Below are 18,651 nucleotides of genomic sequence, written 5' to 3' on the forward strand. Positions count from 1 at the left end.
GCACGGAGCTGGTCTCCCTGTGCCATGCAGCCAACAGAAGGAGTTTTAACCTAATCTTCTGGGCAAACAGGAACTGGAGGTCTTGAGCAAGAAAACAACACAGAGTTTTTGCAAACCCTTATCTGGCCAAAGTGTGGGCTGAGCGTTGGAGGAGGAGAGTGGAGTTAGAAAACCCAGTTAGAAGACCATCTCCACAATCCAAGGCATAGCAGGAGAGAACTTCCCAATCTCCATTTATCTCGGCCTGCCCGATTACAACTTACAGGGATATAGTGGAAACAACAGATACTGTTTTTAGTTCTTTGATGTTGCTCTGTTCCTGGATTCAAATTTGGCTCAGCACCTGCGCCACTTTCCTTTATAGCCCAAAGCTCCTGCCCCGAGACACTGTTGTTTCCAGGTGAAATTGAGGTTACTTCCTTTAGTGCCTGGAATACTTCCACCTTTCCCCCAACAGAACCTCCAGGGAAATAAGTTCTGTTTCATCAGACTTGTCACTTGGGCACTGAATTTAAATCATAGCATTTCAAAAATAGGCCACAACCATAAAGAGAAAAGCAAAGCAAAACAGCACAGACATAGTTTGCCAAATGCCATATTTGTATTGGGATCTGCTGCCAACTCCCCACATCTTTTTTCACTCCGTCTAGTTTGAAATGGCTTGAGACCAAATCTCAACTTTAGCTAAGTTAATTAAACAGTGTTCAGGAGTTAACCTTTAAAAAAAGTTAATTTAAGCAAGAGCACACTGGATCCAATAGGTTAGTGTGTGAAGCGTATTTAAATCAATGTAATTTTAGTAAAACAAAAAGAACAATACACTTCTACAACAGTTTCTTGTTTTGAGAAATTTTTATAGAGGTTTTATTTCCTATCTTAGTTTTTTATTTACATTCTTTGTATAACTGTATCTTAGAGCATACTGAATTAATGTGGTTTCAAATACAAATGGGGTGATTTAATAATGTTAATCAATAAAAGCCATTTTAGTGATTTTTGTGGGGAAAAAATTATATATGGCCAGAAGGTAGTTTTCAGGGTGATAACTGTATTCAGTGTAATTTCTTTGTTCAGATATAGAAAGCGGTTCTCAGTTTTAGGATGCATTGTACAAACACAACTTTTTAAAAATATCTGGTATGTACATCCCTTATCATAATAAGGACAATGGTAAAATAGTTTTCCTAAAGAAAAAAACATGACAGAAAGTTAATTACAGTAATATTCTCTTGTGACCTAAAGTAATAATAACTTTTGAGAATTACTGGAAATTGGAAGCTAAATAAAGCAATTCAAACAGCCTTTAAAAACAAAATCGATGTGTAGAAATAAAAGGCATTCATCAGGAAGGTGACAATTTCTTGTTATATTTGAGGGGGATGGGATGACCACACATGAGATATATGAATTAACTCAATCCCATAAAGTTATTGATGATTCAGGCAAACTCCAAATTGGGTTTGTCTCATTTGTTAGAACCTGGATTCTCTCAAAAGCCACCTTTTGCCCAATCAAGTCTTTCCAAAGCCCATGAGATTTTCCCTTTAAACCTCTCCTTCCTTTCTGTAACCCTTTTTCGTTGAATTCCATATGCATTCCTTGGAAAGGGAGATAGCAGTTAAACTCTCACCACTTCTCCACAGGAAGCCAGGTGCGGGATTATGGAGATGTGCAAAACGGACTCAGCCTTCCTGGCCTTGGCTGCTCAAACCACTCTCAAATCTAAGGCAGTGGGTTGACCAGGACCTCCATTAGTCTCTGCCTGAGATGCCTGACGGGTCCCCTGCTGCCCACAAAATCAGGAAAGTTACAAGGAATGAAAATCTATAAGGGACCCTGTCAGAGTAGTCTTCTTGGAGGCATCCTTCCAATTTCCCCATCTAGTGTCACGGCAAGGGCACTCTGTGACAGATATCAAAGGGAAATGATAAGACAGCAGGAAGAAAGCAGTCCAAGAGACTGAAAAACATTAGATAATATAAAATGGGAACTTTTGCAGAAAAGGAGGGTCACATCGTATTTCCTTGCAGGGACACCAACCCAGTTCATATTTCCTTTATTTCTCTGCACAGCACCCCGTCGACAAGAAATGAATGATATGGTTTTTAAAAATTAAATCTGGTACATTTCAGATAACGATCACATTCAATTCAATTCAACAAAGATTGATTAAATGTAGGAAATTTACTAAGGGTAAGAACTTCAGACACTGAGATGTTATAGCCAGTCTCCCCCTTGATGAAGTTACCAAGGTGCAAGAGGAAGTAGACAACCTGAGTGTAAGGTAAGTATCATAGGAGAAGTACATGAAGAAGAGACAGAGGTCACACCTGGCTTCCTGAAAGATGTAGCCTTTGAAACGAATATGGAAGCTTAGAGGATTTAAACAGGTAGAGATGGATGCATGGGAAGGGAGTGCTCCCACCTCAGAAGAATGTGAACAGAAGACTGAACATGCACAGGAACAGTTTCATTTGGCCGGAGCCTGAGAGAAGTGAGGTAAGCTGAGAAGTAGACAGGGATCCTATTGTAGAAGGCTTTGAATGTCAGGTTTAGAGATCTGGACTCTCCTCTCTAGAGCTGAGGAGCCATGCATGTTTTTGAGCAAGGGAGTTACCTCAGAGCTGTGCTTTAGAACAATCATTCTGGAAATGGATGGTATGATGAACAGGAAGAAAAGACTAGAGTGGTTCAGCCAGTTAGGAGACCACAACAACAGTCTGGGTGAGAGGTCCTGGGATGGAGTCCCTTAGTTATTAGGGACTAAAAGGTAAAAGAGCTACCTCCACCTTGAATGTTAACAAGGGCAGGCAGCTCAAGCATGGCCGTCTCCATTCAGAAAGGCTCTCACCAACTTCCTGGGTGACATGCAGGGCTCTCTGGAGCAGAGCTGCCCCAACCATCGGCAGAGGAGGACCGGAAGTTCTGCAGCACTTGCTTTCTTCAGTTTTCCACTTGTGCAAGCGTCTCCAGTTGCATACTCTGTTCTGTTCAGCTCCGGGATAGGAAGTTCCTAGGGCTCTGAAGTCAGCTGGCATCCGACATCTGTACAACCAACCTGCTACTTCTCTCCCCACTCCACCACAGAAACCAGAGCGCCAGGCTTTCAGTTTGGGTACTACCTTCATAGTTTAGGTTTTGGTGAAAAGAGAACTTATCTTTATGTCATAAGCTCAAAAAGGAAAAAAAAACAAAGACCCAACTTAAGTATAATGCTGTCTTTATTTCCTAATTCTAAAATTTAGTCAAAGAATAAAACTAATTTTTTTAATCATGCAAAGTTTGAAAAATAGAAGTATTACAGGAAAGGGACTTTCTAATACATAAAAACCTCTATGCATTTTCTCTTTGTCTTATATTTGCTAGTTTTTAATCTTATTAGTTTCCCTGTTGCAGGAATACAAAGACAGGGTAAAGAAAAACATGTAATAACCTTTTCTGTCACCAGCATTAACAGCCTAATGTGTACCTTCCACATCTTTCCCCAAGTCCTTGCTGACATATCAAAATATAGATACAGATATAGGAGACTACACTGTTATCTCCAAGGTGAGATTTTACTATTTCCCTTTCTTGGTATTTGCAAGAACAATAATATATTGAGGACATCCTCCAGGTCACTAGCTATAGGATTAACTCATTTCTTTTCAAAGCTATGTGATGCTCCACGATATGGATAGATCATAATATACTCAATTACTCCCCTGTGGCTGGGCATATTCAGGTTGTTTCTAGTTGGTGGCACAGCAAACAGCCTCTATCAGTGTCCATCCTGGCCAGTGCATTTCACAGAAAAGTGCTACCAGAGTGGGAAGCATTTTCTGAGGACCTACTACAGGCTATTTTTATGAAATATGCAGAAGAAATGTGTGACATAGTCCCTCCCTCAGAGAATGCCAAATATAACCGAGGAAGTAAGCCTAGCCCACACAGAACAATTAAACCGTGTAAGACGGGACTGAGCCACGTTCTACAGACTTCACACAAATGGATGCCAGGTTTTCCTCCAGCACGATAGCTCGGAGGTCCCTTTAGCCCTAACATGCTAGGAAGCTTCTCTGATTCAGAAAAGGGGGAAACAGGGAAGGCTAAGAAATCAAGGCGGTATCTGCAGAGGAGGCAGTACCTGACCAAGGCCTGAGAACGGTTTAGATGGATGGAGAAAAAGCAATTGTATTGCAGAGACAAATGAGCCAGGGTACAGCACTGACGCGCCACGTATATGCTCAGGAGAGTGACAGTAAGCAGGCCCTTCCCTAGGTCACTGCATTTCCAAACACGCCCTTTCGTATTCCTCGACACCCACCCAGCCTCTGCTTAAAGACATAAGAAAATGCCAAGTTTAGCTGCCACAGAGCACACTACACTAACATTGATTTCAATGCACTACTTCCTGCCAGCGTAAGCTTGAAAATACCCCCCAGGTCTCTTCTCTCCCCATCGTCTACACACCCCTCCCCAGCCCTGCACATGCACGCACACACACACATAGCCCACGTTGTTCTGTGCCCTGTAAACAACAGTTGTTTAAACTGTTCCTGTCCATCGGGGAAAGAACATGAGTAACACGGAAGAAAGTAATAATGAAGTTGAAGTGACTGTGGTGTAACCAAAAAGCTGAGCTCTTCTGAGAATCAAAAGCTCTATTAAAAATGCTGTTATTGATAAACTGACCACTACACTGTTAGTCTTTTTTTTTTTTTTTTTTTTTTTTTTTGTGGTACGCGGGCCTCTCACTGCTGTGGCCTCTCCCGTTGCGGAGCACAGGCTCCGGACGCGCAGGCTCAGCGGCCATGGCTCACGGGCCCAGCCGCTCCGCGGCACGTGGGATCCTCCCGGACCGGGGCACGAACCCGTGTCCCCTGCATCGGCAGGCGGACTCTCAACCACTGCGCCACCAGGGAAGCCCTACACTGTTAGTCTTTGACTCTATGCTACAATGCTATGTTTGCAACTTACCAAGTCCATCTAGATATACCATGTTTTAAATTTTATCATATTGGTAACTAAGATTGGAGAGTTCCATGTGTATGCCAGATAGGTATCATGCCTTGATACTGAATATAAGTGGCTCTGTGACACACTTTTGCAAATGAATTCAGCATACGTACATTAATGTCCCTTTCATCTCAAAGTCTTGAGATTTAAAAGTTACAAGCAGTTTTCAAGGAAGGTGGAGCCACAGGGAAATCTACAATTTTCTTTGTTTTCACTATCCTTCCCGGTCTACAAGTAGCTTTGAACATATTTTTTTAAACTTTAGAAAAACAAGATTCACTCCCAGGATGTTAACTTGAATGCCAAGTTCAAAGACATAATCTTGACAGCCATAGCACAGAAAATAAGGGTTTTTAATAAGGAGAGGGAATTATTGAGTTTAAGTAAAACCTAATTTGCTGTGTGTTTCTATTTAGCAGTAGGAAAAAAAAAAAAAAAAAAAAAAAAAAGCCCTTGACCTCCACTGTACCAGCCCATCCACAAAGGCAACTGAGGGAGGTCTGAGCCTGGGTACCAGCGAGGCAGCCAGTGTCCTGATGCCTCCTATGGCCCGACTGATGATAACTGAGGTGGTGCCTTTCTTGGGGGCTCCACACTCCCTTCTCCTCACCAACACTCTCCCTGACATTGGCACTAAATGGTATGGAGACCTCATGAGTGTCTTTGGAGAGGAAATCTAGATTTGGGAATCTGCCCTGTACATCCAACGTCAAAACTTTTCACGACCGTTACCCAGTTACCACATTACACTCCAGTGGTTTAAAAGGCACCATATGATCACAGTTCTTTAGAGATCACAGTCCCGTTGTCCCAGCTGAGGAGGACTTTTGGCTGTCCTTCCTCCTCCCAGGGATAGAACTGGGCTTGGCCAAAGGCAGTAAAACCAGGGTTTCGTGTGATGGACACAGCCTGCCCAGACGTGTTGAAGCCTGTTCCCTCGTTTAGAGACTCTGAGTACATTTGGCATGTGCGACTACATTTGACTTCTTGGATCACGACCAATCAATGTCGAAACGAGGTCACTGAGGGAAGTAGAAAAATTATCTGAGAGGCCAGAGGCCTGGTTTTGCTTTGGCCCTGGCAAGTAGGTGTTATAAAACTAGGGCAAGTCATAAGGCTAACAGAAACCTCTGTTTCCTCACCAGAAAAAAAAAAAAAAAAAAATGGGTTCAAAACAATCAATTCGGGCTTCCCCGGTGGCGCAGTGGTTGAGAATCCGCCTGCCGATGCAGGAGACACGGGTTCGTGCCCTGGTCCGGGAAGATCCCACATGCCGCGGAGCGACTGAGCCCGTGAGCCATGGCTGCTGGGCCTGTGCGTCCGGAGCCTGTGCTCCGCAATGGGAGAGGCCACAACAGTGAGAGGCCCGCGTACCGCAAAAAAAAAAAAAAAAAAAAAAAAAAAAAAAAAAAAACAATCAATTCCCAAAGGACAAGAAGGGGAAGACCAGATTTTATGAGGGAAAAAAATCCACCGAGGGGTCCAGGTGATGGTAAGCTCACTTTGCCAATGGACCATGTTGCTCACAGCTGGGGAAGTAGCAGGGCCAGTCTGCTTGGAACTGGTCAGGGTATTGGGACAGTCAATAGTGTGGAGTTCTCAAGCGCTTCTTCTTCTTCTTCTTTTTTTTTTTAAAGATCTACATCGGGCTTCCCTGGTGGCGCAGTGGTTGAGAATCCGCCTGCCGATGCAGGGGATACGGGTTCGTGCCCCGGTCCGGGAAGATCCCACATGCCGCGGAGCGGCTGGGCCCGTGAGCCATGGCCACTGAGCCTGCGCGTATGGAGCCTGTGCTCCGCAACGGGAGAGGCCACAACAGTGAGAGGCCCGCGTACCACAAAAAAAAAAAAAAAAAAAAAAAAAAGATCTACATCATGAGTGCAGAAGAAGTTTGGCTAATGAGTGATAGCTGGCTTGCATATCAGAATCTCCCGGGAACGTGGCTCACATCCTTATGAGCCTGATGTAGTAAAGTCAGAAATGGAAATCCTAGCAAAGGCACTTGAAAAGGCTTTCCAGGCAACTTATATGTGCTCCTCAAACATGCCGTACTGAATCTGATCCTTCATATCAATACCTTAGAAATAGCACACCTTTGACCCCATAATCACACTTCAAGGAAGCCATCCTACAAAAATAACTAGATATGCACACAATTTTTATGTAGAGATATTGATAACACCAATATTCATGATAGCAAAAATTAGAAAGGAACCAGTGTAAAAGCTAGGGAAATTATTAAATAAGTTACAAAACATAAGGCCCAAAGCGATATACAAATGGGTGCCAGGCACACAAAGATATGCTCAACATCGTTAGTCATCAGAGAAATACAAAACAAAACCGCAGTGAGATACCACTTCAAACACACTAGGATGGCTAAAGCAGAATAAAACAAAAAGTGAGCGTTTGTGAGAATGTGGAGAAATTGGAACATGGCTGCTGGGAGTATGAAATGGTGCAACCACTGTGGAAAATAATCTAGAGGCTCCTCAATAAGGTAAACATAGAACTCCTATATGATCTGGAAATTCCATTCAGGGATATATTCTCCAAAGAATTGAAAATGGGCACTCAAATAAAAACATGTACACAAATGTTCATAGAAGCACTATTCCAATAGCCAAAAGGTGGAAACAATCCAAATGTCCATCAACTGATGAACAGATAGGCAAAACGCAGTATAGCCATAAAATGGAATATTATTCAACCATAAAAAGAAACGACAGATAGTGATACATAGTACAACACGGACAAACCTTGAAAATATTACACTAAGTGAAAGAAGCCACAAAGGTCACAAAAAGGTCACATGTTGTATGATTCCATTTATATGAAATATGTGGATTAAGCAAATACATACAGACAGTAAGCAGATTAGTGGTTCGCAGGCACTGGGAGGAGGAGGGAATGAAAGTGACTGCTTAATGGAGACGGGGCTTCCTTTTGGAAATGTTCTGGAACTGGGTTGTGGGGTTAGCTGCACAACACTGCAAATGCCACTGAACCGTACACTTTAAAAAGGTTGTTCCCTGGTGGCCTAGGGGTTCGGATTTGGCCCTTACCTGCTGTGGCCCAGGTTCAATCCCTGGTCGGGGAGCTGAGATCCCATAAGCCACATGTCATGGCCAAAAAAAATAAAAATAAATTCAATAAAATGGTTAAAATGGTAAATTTTATTCATGTTATATGTATTTTACCACAATCAGAAAAAGGCACAATACATAAAATAGCATCTTTTAGTTATTAAAGTTGATCTTTTGAGGGAATTTAATGAGAGGCAGAAAATATGGAAAAAGCAGTATATGAAACTACTTCTAGTGCGATCCCAGCTTCACAATATATAAATATGCACAGAAGAACAAGCACTGGAAGGAAATGTATAAAATTGTCACACAGGGTATGGACAGATACATTTTCTGTCTTACATTTTTCCATAATTTCCCAAATTTCCTATTGTTATTATTAAATATCATTAAATTATTGTTAAATATTATTCGTATAATCATAAAAATAAAGAACTTTTTAAAAAAATGAGACCACTTGATACTCTGGAGCACAGACAGGAAAAGGTAACAGGAGTAATGAAAGGTCTGTAAAACCCATGATGTAATGATTTAATCAGCGGGGGTGAGACAAAACTATGGAGTGTCTGAAAGTGCAACAATCTGGAGAACTTACATCCCATCCAAAGCTGGAATTGCGGCTCCAGATCTTTGGAGTTTTCAAGAGATGCTAGAGCTCCAGACTTTTCAGCAAATGCCCTGATTTTTAAACGTTGGAAACTTATTCAGTATATTTCAAACACCCCAGGCCAAACAAAACACATCTGTGGACCGGATGTAGCCCACAGGCGCCAGTCAGCAAACTCCAGTTTATAGGAACAGGAATGTTTTGCCTGGAAAAGAAAAACCTTTGAAGGGACATGGTAGTAACTTCAAATATCTGAAGAATGGCTATGGGAAGACGTGTGAACTTAATCCATTTGTCTCTAGGAGGCAGATCCAGAACTAAAGGCTGGGTGTCATTTGGAAGCAGAATTAGGCCCAGTACATAAGTGAGGGTTTCTAGCATTCAAGGAGCTGCCCAACAGCAAACAGAACTCCAAAAGGCAGTGAGCTGCCCATCCCCAAGGTGTTCCAGCAAGGGCTATGTAAGCGGGATTCCTGTTACGGGTCACAAGTCGGACTAGGTCAAAGGTGCCCAATCATGGCTGAGTATCTGCAATCTGAAAAAAATACAGATTCCTGGGCCCCCATCCCAGAACCATGGGGTGAGGCCCAGGAGTGTGTATTTTTAAAAAGTGTCTTAGCCATCTGGCAGATGGTTTAGAACCACCACCGTGAACCTGACTCTGATGTGGGAATTCTATGACTCTAATCCATGGCTTGACCTAGCTGGCAAGGAAGGGGGGTGAGGGTCGGAAGGAAGGAAGAACAACTTACTGGAGCTCATTACAGGACAGGCTCTGTGCTAAACGCTTTCTTGTGTCATCTCATGGAATTTTCACAACAATTGCTGGAGGTCAGAAGCGATGTCCTCCATCCCATTTCCCAGAGAGAGAAACTAAGACGGGGAATTTGAGTATGATCCAAGTTAACTGCTAGTTACTGAGATCTTTTCAGCTCTGATTCACATACTAGTTGAACTCTACCACAGTGCCCTCTTCCACCAGCTCAACAAACATCTCTCAGTTGCCCCGGAGGAGCCAGGCAGGGCAATGGCTGAGGGGATTCAGCAATGATTAAGACACAGTCCCCAGCCTCAGGAAGCTTTGGAATCGAGCAGGACAGAAAAGTAAGCAATTACATCCCAGTGAGAACTAGGGGGTCACACGAGAGGGGCACCCATCGCAGCCTTGAGTTATCAGGGAAGGCTTCCAGGAGGAGGTAACATCAAACCCAGAGTCCTAAAGTGACGAGACAAAAGGGATTCCAGGCTGAGGGTGCAACATCTACAGAGGCACAGAGGCCAGCGGGAGCCTAGCATGTGTGGGGAAATGCGAGCAGTTCAGGGTGGCTAGAGAAAAGGATGCAAGGAAAGGGGTGGCAAGACATGGGGCTGGCCAAGTGGGCAGGGTAGAGCCCCAAGCACTTGTGTGCCACGCTCAGACTTCATCATTTGTCCTCAGGGAAACAGAAAGGGTTGAGGCTTAACACAAAGGAGTGATATATTCAGAATCACATCTTGACGAAGATCCGACTGGCTGTGGTGTGGAAACAGATTGGCAGGGCAGGACTGACTTAGAGGCAGGGGGGTACCACACGGAAGACTGGGGCAATCATTTCAGCTAAGAGGGGATGGTCATCCTTACAAAGATGGTGGCAGGGCAGATGCTGTGAAGCAGAGAGATGACTGTGCCCCTTCCTTCCTCCTGCCCCCTTCCTTCCTTCTTTCTGCAAACGACATTACAGAGCCCTGGCTATGTACTGGCCACTCTGCCGGAGCTAGATGTACAAGGATGGGCAAAAACAAACACAGTCTCGCTGTCGTGGAGTTCACCCTCTGCCGGGCAAAAGATGCTTGTGGAAGGATTTTCAAAAGTATTAAATAATATACAAAAAGTAGACCGGTTGAGTATGTTATCAATAATAATATGATAGTTAAAGGACATTAGGGGGCTGCCTTCTCCCTCCTCCATCATCAATTCTGAAAGAGTCATTAAGTTTAAGAGCCCCGTAAGACAACCCTAGACAGCTATACCCTCAGTAAGCCAGTACTCTACAGCATTATGTTCCTAATATTCATACGTGAGAATGTAAAGCAGACTGCCTATTCTCAGTGTATTTCATTCATGTGAAGTAAGAAGAATTTACCTCCATTTTTAATACATCGTTCCTTGAACAGAAATGATCGACTAGGAAAAAAATGGGAATGGCATATTAAATCAATAAATCAGAAGCATTATTAACAATTTACTAAATGTGGCCTCATACTAAATTAAATGAAAACCCTTCCTGTTGTATTCGGGATAGATGCTAGGTGGTCTGAGAACAAGTTTGGAGTTATCCAAAAACAGACCACGGAACAAGCCACCAGAGAATCACGGCTTGTGTGTATGTGTGTGTGTGTGTATGCGGGGGGGGGGGGGGCTGTCTGAAGGGTCTCCCCGCTCAGGGCCTTTCAGGTCTGGAGGGGACTCCCGGGTCTCTGACCCATGGTCTCCAGAAGTTTGCTCAGTCCCAGGTCACGGGTGAGGTCAGGACGTTCCTACCAGAGAGCCCTTGTGGTTTAAGTCACAGCCACGACATCCTTTCCATTCCTTTACTTGATTTCAGTATAAGAATGACCCTCAGTTAAACAGCTGTGCTTGTGGATGGCACATTAAGCCGCTTCTCTTTTAGAGGTGATTTTTTTTTTTTTTTTTTTTTTTTTTTTTTTTTTTTGCGGTACGCGGGTCTCTCACTGCCGTGGCCTCTCCCGTTGCAGAGCACGGGCTCCGGACGCGCAGGCTCAGCGGCCACGGCTCACCGGCCCAGCCGCTCCGCGGCATGTGGGATCTTCCCGGACCGGGGCACGAACCCGCGTCCCCTGCATCGGCAGGCGGACTCTCAACCACTGCGCCACCAGGGAAGCCCCTAGAGGTGATTTTAATTTCTTTGTGGCTCCTCGGATGTCTCCTCTGATCTTTTTGCATTCTAGCAAGAAAAGAAGTATGTTATCAAATGAATGTGTTCCCTCCCCTCTCCCTTTTTAAATACCAGCTCAGGCAATTCGCACCTAGGTCAGGTCACTGAGAAAGCCCTCTTGTAGTTTCTTCTTTTGCCATGATGATCTTTCATGCCTGTCATACACCTTTCCTTGGGCCACCAGCAAAGGAGCTCATATACTACTGGTTGGTAGTACTGAGTCAAAATCTGCTTTCCCAGAAATGTTACAGAGAGAAAGAACTCGTGTCCCATATGGTGGAATAATCCTACCCTTTGCATTTGGCAAATTAGAGGAAAACAGAAATGAGGATGAGGTATACATTCCCTGGGTACTTATGAGCCTGCCTCCAAGCAGAATCAGCTTATAAAAAAATACATCAGACTCCTAAAAGTAAGATTGTAAAGTCCCCCTCCCCCTTTTATACACTATACAGCAAGGAAAGAGGAAGAGGAGATGCCAAATGGTGATGGGAGTTTTGCTGCTATTATTGGATTATCGTTTTACAGTAGTCTTGGAGAGTATTGATAAACTTTAAAAAATTTGCTTTCTTCAAACTTTCTAAATATATATTTTACTCTGGAGGATGTTCAAAGAGATGCTCAGGATTTGTTAAGTATTTTAGATATTTTCTCAGTAACTCCACAGAAGAGCCTCAAAACCAAGGTATGACCTAAACCTGCGTGCAGTTACCCTAGTGGAGAACATTTGGTACCAGTAACCACCCACAGACACGCCAATGGTGCAGAAAAAAATGGAGGTCAGAGAGAGCTGGCCAGTTTCTCCTAAATTCACGGAAAAACTTATCTGAGTATCCACCCCACCTCTCCTCCCTGGGGAAGAACAGAGGATAAACAACACAGCTGTTAGCCCTTCAACTTTCAACATCCAAAGACTAGTTCAGTTTCCCAGTGGGAGAGGTGAGTGGGCAAAGCTAAGCCATGCCACACACCGGGTGCCTTATTTTTCAAGAATGGCTTTCATTTTAATGTTCTCAAATGGGTTCTAATGGTAACCTTGGGGAAGAATAACCTGAAACCCCATGTAAGTGACCCATTTTCTCCAGGCTGTTTTCCTGCTTCTCTCGGAACATAGTGTGATTCATCCATTAGGCTACCTGGAAAATAGGCATTTAGAATAAAGGCAAAGTGGATACAACAGCCAATACTATTAGAGGCAGCTCTTTGGTTTGCTTTGTGCTGTTCAAGTGATTCATGAATGCAATTCATTTCCTTGCCTACGATTCACATGCTCATGGCTCTTTAGAGATGAAAAGGCAAGATGTTCTGAGTAGTTTCTCTGAATGAACCAAATCCTGATGCTGTTTATGGACCCCAGGATCCAAAAACCCTGACTTTATAAGAACTCTTAATTATTCATCTGAATGGACCTCAAGAATAGGATAATTATGAAATCTACAGAAAATAAGTTTTAGTTGGCATCATGCTTCAGCCAGGCTACATCATTTACCAGAGTAAACCTGGCTTGCAAGTACCTTCTTTGATACCCCGACTGCCCTCAACTGGGAGAGCAAATGAAGAGAGAAATGGTGAAATGACTAATGTCTAGAGAGTTGGAGAAAGGCATGACAAATAATGTAGTCAGCACTGTACTTCCCTTCCTGTGCCTCTAGCAGACATCACTAATCAAGCATGACATGCTTTTCGATCTCAAATAGACACAACCTCAGAAGCTTTCTCAAAACTCAAGTACCCCAGGCAATGATTAACAATCAAGAACAGTTGGCCTATTTGTCACTCTGGTTTAAGAGAAAGCTAGACAATCCATTGGTGATAGACAAAGACAAAAAGTTGACCAGTCTTTTATTGAACTATTTATTTTATTTTCCTCTAAGAAGTGGAATAGTTTATAGAAATCACCATGAAAAGCTAGAAAGAGTTAAACGCTAAGACTGTTGCTTCTGATTTCTGTAAGATGAATAGATAAGCAAGCTGCCTCAGCACACAGCCCAAGAGGAGGACTAAGAATCAGGAGAACAAATTATCAGGGCAAGAGTTTTAGTCCAAGAGGGAGTGAAAACAGGGCTGCAGCTACAAGGTGAGGATAGCAGGGGAGAGAGGGCACGTTGGGGTCTCACTTGGGCAAACATGGGTAAAGAAGGAAACTGCTCAGAAACCATGGGGACCCACGCCTACTACCTGAAAGACTTCTCTTAGTAACAGAAATTCCCTTGAGTTAAAGTTTCCCCTTTAGGCTGAAATCACCTACTGAGCGAATTAGATGATCATTTAGTCACATCTTATGGAGAATTATTTAGGTTTTTTTTTTTCCCCTTGACTCCGAAATAGAGATCAGCAGTAAGGGGAGGATAAGTGTTTTCAATAGAGACCAGGAAAGAAAATAAATGTGATTTGGAGCCTCCTGAGAAGGGCTGACCTGTATCCAATACTGGGCTCGGGGACTGTAGAGCATCCGTGAGGGGCACTTTTCAGTTGGCTACTACATGCCAAGCCCTTTGCGTACATCCTCTTGCTTCCTCCTCATCACTAACACTGAGTTATTATTAACATCATCCTTTTACAGATGAGGCAAAGGAGGCTCAGAAATTTAAGTAACCTGATCAATGATACAAGGGTAGCAAGGGACTAAGGCTGGATCCAGATCCTGATCTGTGCAGTTCCAACACTGGCGCCCTTCCCGCTACATTGAGCTGCGTCCTTTGGAATGGCATCAAAGACACACTTGGCACACTCAGAAATTTTCCTTGAGGCTGATGCCTGTCTTACTGCATCGCCTTCTTCCAGAGATTAAGAAGGAAGGAAATTCTCCTCTTATAAGACAGGTCTTAAAAGAGAAGGACTGCCCACCTGTTGGAACATCTTGTCTTGGAGAGATTAGGGTGCCAGGGCTATGCGGACTGGAATGGCATATGTCAGCTTCCTTCGGCTCAAATATCACTCCTCCCGCATGGAGAGATGCAATTTCAAAGGAGGTCAGAAACAGAAGCTGAGCATGGCCTCAGCTCCACGTAGAGAAGAATGACAGGGTCGAGGGACAAATGTCTTCCTGCAGCCTCTGATGCAGCAGAAAGCAACCAGGGTGGAATCTGCTCTGGTCTGTGTTGTAGCCTATGAGCTAACCCTGTCCTGCCCCATCAGTGGGTTCACCTAGGGACTACAGACACCCCTTCACATTCAGGAGGCGCCACTGCATGCCTGGATGCCAACAGGGGGTGTCGGGCCAGGGGGACGTTGGCCCCTTCTCTAAAGGAGGCATATGCCTCCCATTCTGATGCCACGAAGCTGGCCACAGCCGCTCTCCATCCCTCTTCACACTCCTCATTCCGGCACTGTTCACCCCCAGGATTCTGACGGGCTACAGGATCTGCCCTTTGAGCAAGTCCCAGGAAACTCAGGATTAACGTCCGCAGCGCTTGTGCTTGTGGACCGGGCAGGCAGGCACGGGGGGTGACACGAGGAAGCAGAGCACCTCCGGCGCGAGTGATAACACAGGGGGCAGCTGGGGGCAGCAGGGAGCAGGGAGGGTCGGGGGGCAACCGACACGCGGTGCGTGCGCTTCTTACATCTCAAACAACTGCACCAAGGAGCCAAGGTTCAGCCAGGCCTGTTTCAACTCCTCCTCCAAAGTCCTTGTAACAGAAGACAAGAGTGAATGTATCCCTCTGGGTGTCTGCCTCAAAAATAATTTAACTTAAACTTCGTGTACATTTTGTAGTCTATGCCTTAAGGTATCCAAGCTTGTTTCAATGTAAAAATAATGTTTTTAGGCGACTGACAAAAAAAAAATTAACTGCCTGGGAAGATAAATCACGTTAATCCTGTGGATTATGTGGACCCTGGCATACCTTGAGGCATCCATCCTTGCATCCATCTTGAGGGACACAAGAATCCTGGACCAAGTCAGGGCCACACGGTCCTGCTGACCCACCCCACCAAGAGATTCTCCTTCTTTACCAACTTTGGAGGGTCCAGGTGTTCATTCAGAAAGACTGGAGGTTATAAATGATAACTCAGATAGGAAGAATAGTGAGAGACAGCAAGCAGGAGACGACACGGCACAAGGAAGCCCCAAGAAAGGTGAACAGCAAGAGAGCCAAAGGAACACACACAATGAGGACCCAATCACTTTGCCCTCTTCTCCGGGTTTGCAACCACCACTCTAATGATGAAGGATCAGTAACCACAAGTCAACTCTCATGGACAGGAATGTGCTTCGTTGAGTCTGCTTCTCTCTCACACACACATGTGCACACGCGCACACACACGCACACACAATCTACCACCACCACTTTGGGAGAAGCAGAGGAGATATGACAGGCGTGCAGATCCTGAGACTGAGGGGCCGGAGTGAGGAGTTGCTGGTGCCAGTGGACACAGAAGATGCCAGAGATCAGGCAGTACCTGAGCTGAGTTTGACACCAGGTAGGTGGTGATGCAGTGAGAGCACACTGGCATCATACAGGAAGGTCAACTGGCCTCTGAGGTTGGTTATTATGTCAGTAGCCGTGTGAGCTTAGGTAATGGATAGCTCTCAAAGAAACCATGTTCATCATACAGTCCCAAATAAGCATTTTCTGCACCAAATATTTAAGACCTTGTAGGTGTAATGATTATCTAGTCAGTCCACCGTTACCTAGGCAAAGGCACATTCTCAAGGACCTACCAAGACCATAAGTTCCCAAAGAGCAGGGATGGTCACCACTGTGTCCCTAAATCCTAGCGCATAGTAGACTCTCAATAAATCTCTGCTCACTGAATGCAGGGAAAGGAAAGTTATGGTATTATTATAGGTTAGTTTCAAAGTAACACATTCCTTCATCCTTCCTCTTCTACTCTGCTTTCATAGTGTGTACTGAACAATAAGGTCACTGGAAGGTCTCACAGAAGAACTTCTCCATGGGTAAAAATTCTGTATCATGGCAACTGCTGTGGTGTCACGTCACACATGCTTTCTCTCAAAAGAATTCAATAACACCTACCATGAGGGAGGGAGACAGACAGACACACACACAAGCACCAGCCAACCCACTCAATGACCTCACGCCCCAGGGTAAGGAAGACAAGACAACATCATGCCTCAGCTCCCTCAATCAGTCTCATCCCAGTGAGCTCCTCCCAGTGTGGACATCTCAGACCTGAGTGGGATCCTGGTGGGAAATATATTTTTCATACAACTAGGCCCTTACACTCAAGCCAACTGCTTGTCTGGTGCTCAAAGAAACAGCAGAGAATTCCAACTCTGCAGGCAAAACTGGCTGTGTTGGCCTCCAAGGTGGGGCCTTCCAAAGAGACCCTCAAGGGTAATTTTGACTTTACATGATTTCTGCCTCCTATACACACTCACAAGTCTAGCCACTTGGTAAGCCCTGTCTGATACATCACCCACAACAATGAATAAGGATGAATAAGGAGTACGTTCCAAAGGAGAGGACCAGACATCTGCTTCCACAAGTGGTCTATAAAAGAAGGGCTGATAATGTAGACAATATTATTTTGGGCATGGGTTAGGATTCAGTACATTTTCTTCCAACCAGTTTTCTGGTTTTTCTAAGATGAAACAAAATAATATCTGCATGGTGACTATTCCACAGCAAGCCTATTTGGAATTTTTCTGCATTTCTTCTAACTGATTTCAGCACATGTTATTTTAAGACTTCTATTAAATATACTAAACACATTTAACCTTAGCTAAAATAAATCTGGCTAATTAAATGATATAAAGAACAGCTCATTAGCAGAGCACTGGTAAATATTTCTCTACTCCAGCTAAGCAAGGCTTATTATACACTTGAACACTACGCAATCTTATGATGCCACAATTATCAGCCTTATATGCTAAGCCTCAGCATAAAAATCCGTTATTGAGCAAATAATGGAATTGGGCCCATACATTGCTAAGCTTTTGGTGACTGGTTCATATGATCTTTTAATGGCCAATTTAAATCAACTGTAAGTTTTCATAAACAAGACAATTCCAACACTTCTAATGATCTGTTTTAATAGACTTTTTGAGTAAACAAACTTAGGACACTTTCATTCCTTGTTAGAAAGATACATATCTCAACCAAAGCCACTTTAAGAGATTAAATGTTTGCATCTTTGGGAGTACAGGATCTTTCCTAAAGCATATTTTAGGTTTTTTTAATGCTATGAAACTGCTAGGATCACATTAAAGCAATCCATATCACTTTAGGGGACAAAGAATCATAGAATAAGATGGAGGTTGCAGCTGAAGGGTACACTTGAATGAGCTGCACATATCTTCACATCCTTTATTCCTGTAATTCTTGTGGGAAATTTCCCTAAGGAAACAATCAGGGATAAGCACAAAGATTTATGTTCGACATGTTGATTGGGGCATTGTTTATTATAGAAAATAATTGGAATCTTCTTAATAATCTTAGGGATATAATGAAATAAAATATGGCACACATCCAAATAGTAGAATACTATGCAGCTATCAAAAGTTATATTTCAAGGAATTTTTAAAGACTTAGAAATATTTGTTATATAAGATTGAGTGAGAAAAAAGGTAAACAAAACCATATCCAAGGCCTGGCACATGGCATACATGCAAAAAGCATTTTGTCACACTAAGTAACACATACAATGAGATAGCAAGCCTATATTTTAAAGTACATATAGACATAAACAAGTATAAAGAAAATAGGAAAAGTATCAACAAGTCAGTAGTATTTCTCTTAGTGATTAGATTACAGACGAGTTATTTTTTCCTTTTTTCTTTTTCTCATGTGTATATTCTAAATTTACAGTTAATATCCATCGCTGATATACTTGAGAGAGAGAAAAGAAACATTATAAACCCTAAACATGAAAACAGATGTCTAAATGAAATTGCAATTTAAATGGAATTTTTGAAGAGTGACCAGAACACAGAAGCCAGGTGACATCAACAGCTACAGCAGAAGCAAAGCCTCAGACCAGAGATCAGGACTGTTTCTCCCTAGATGGATGCTCCAAGTCAGGCCAAACCAGAATTCAGGCACTGGAAGAACCAACAGCT

General features: G+C 43.5%; 1 protein-coding gene and 1 pseudogene across 7 annotated transcripts in view; one reads left to right on the forward strand and one right to left on the reverse strand.

Annotated features, from left to right (window-relative positions):
- The window catches only part of ANKRD44 (ankyrin repeat domain 44), a 323,674-nt gene that overhangs the window by 205,270 nt on the left and 99,753 nt on the right, over window positions 1-18,651 (reverse strand). The gene's annotated exons all lie outside the window — the stretch shown is intronic.
- The window catches only part of LOC131751527 (eukaryotic peptide chain release factor subunit 1 pseudogene), a 32,565-nt pseudogene continuing 29,851 nt past the window's right edge, over window positions 15,938-18,651 (forward strand).

The sequence above is a fragment of the Kogia breviceps genome, chromosome 2, assembly GCF_026419965.1.
Source record: "Kogia breviceps isolate mKogBre1 chromosome 2, mKogBre1 haplotype 1, whole genome shotgun sequence".
NCBI lineage: Eukaryota > Metazoa > Chordata > Mammalia > Artiodactyla > Physeteridae > Kogia > Kogia breviceps.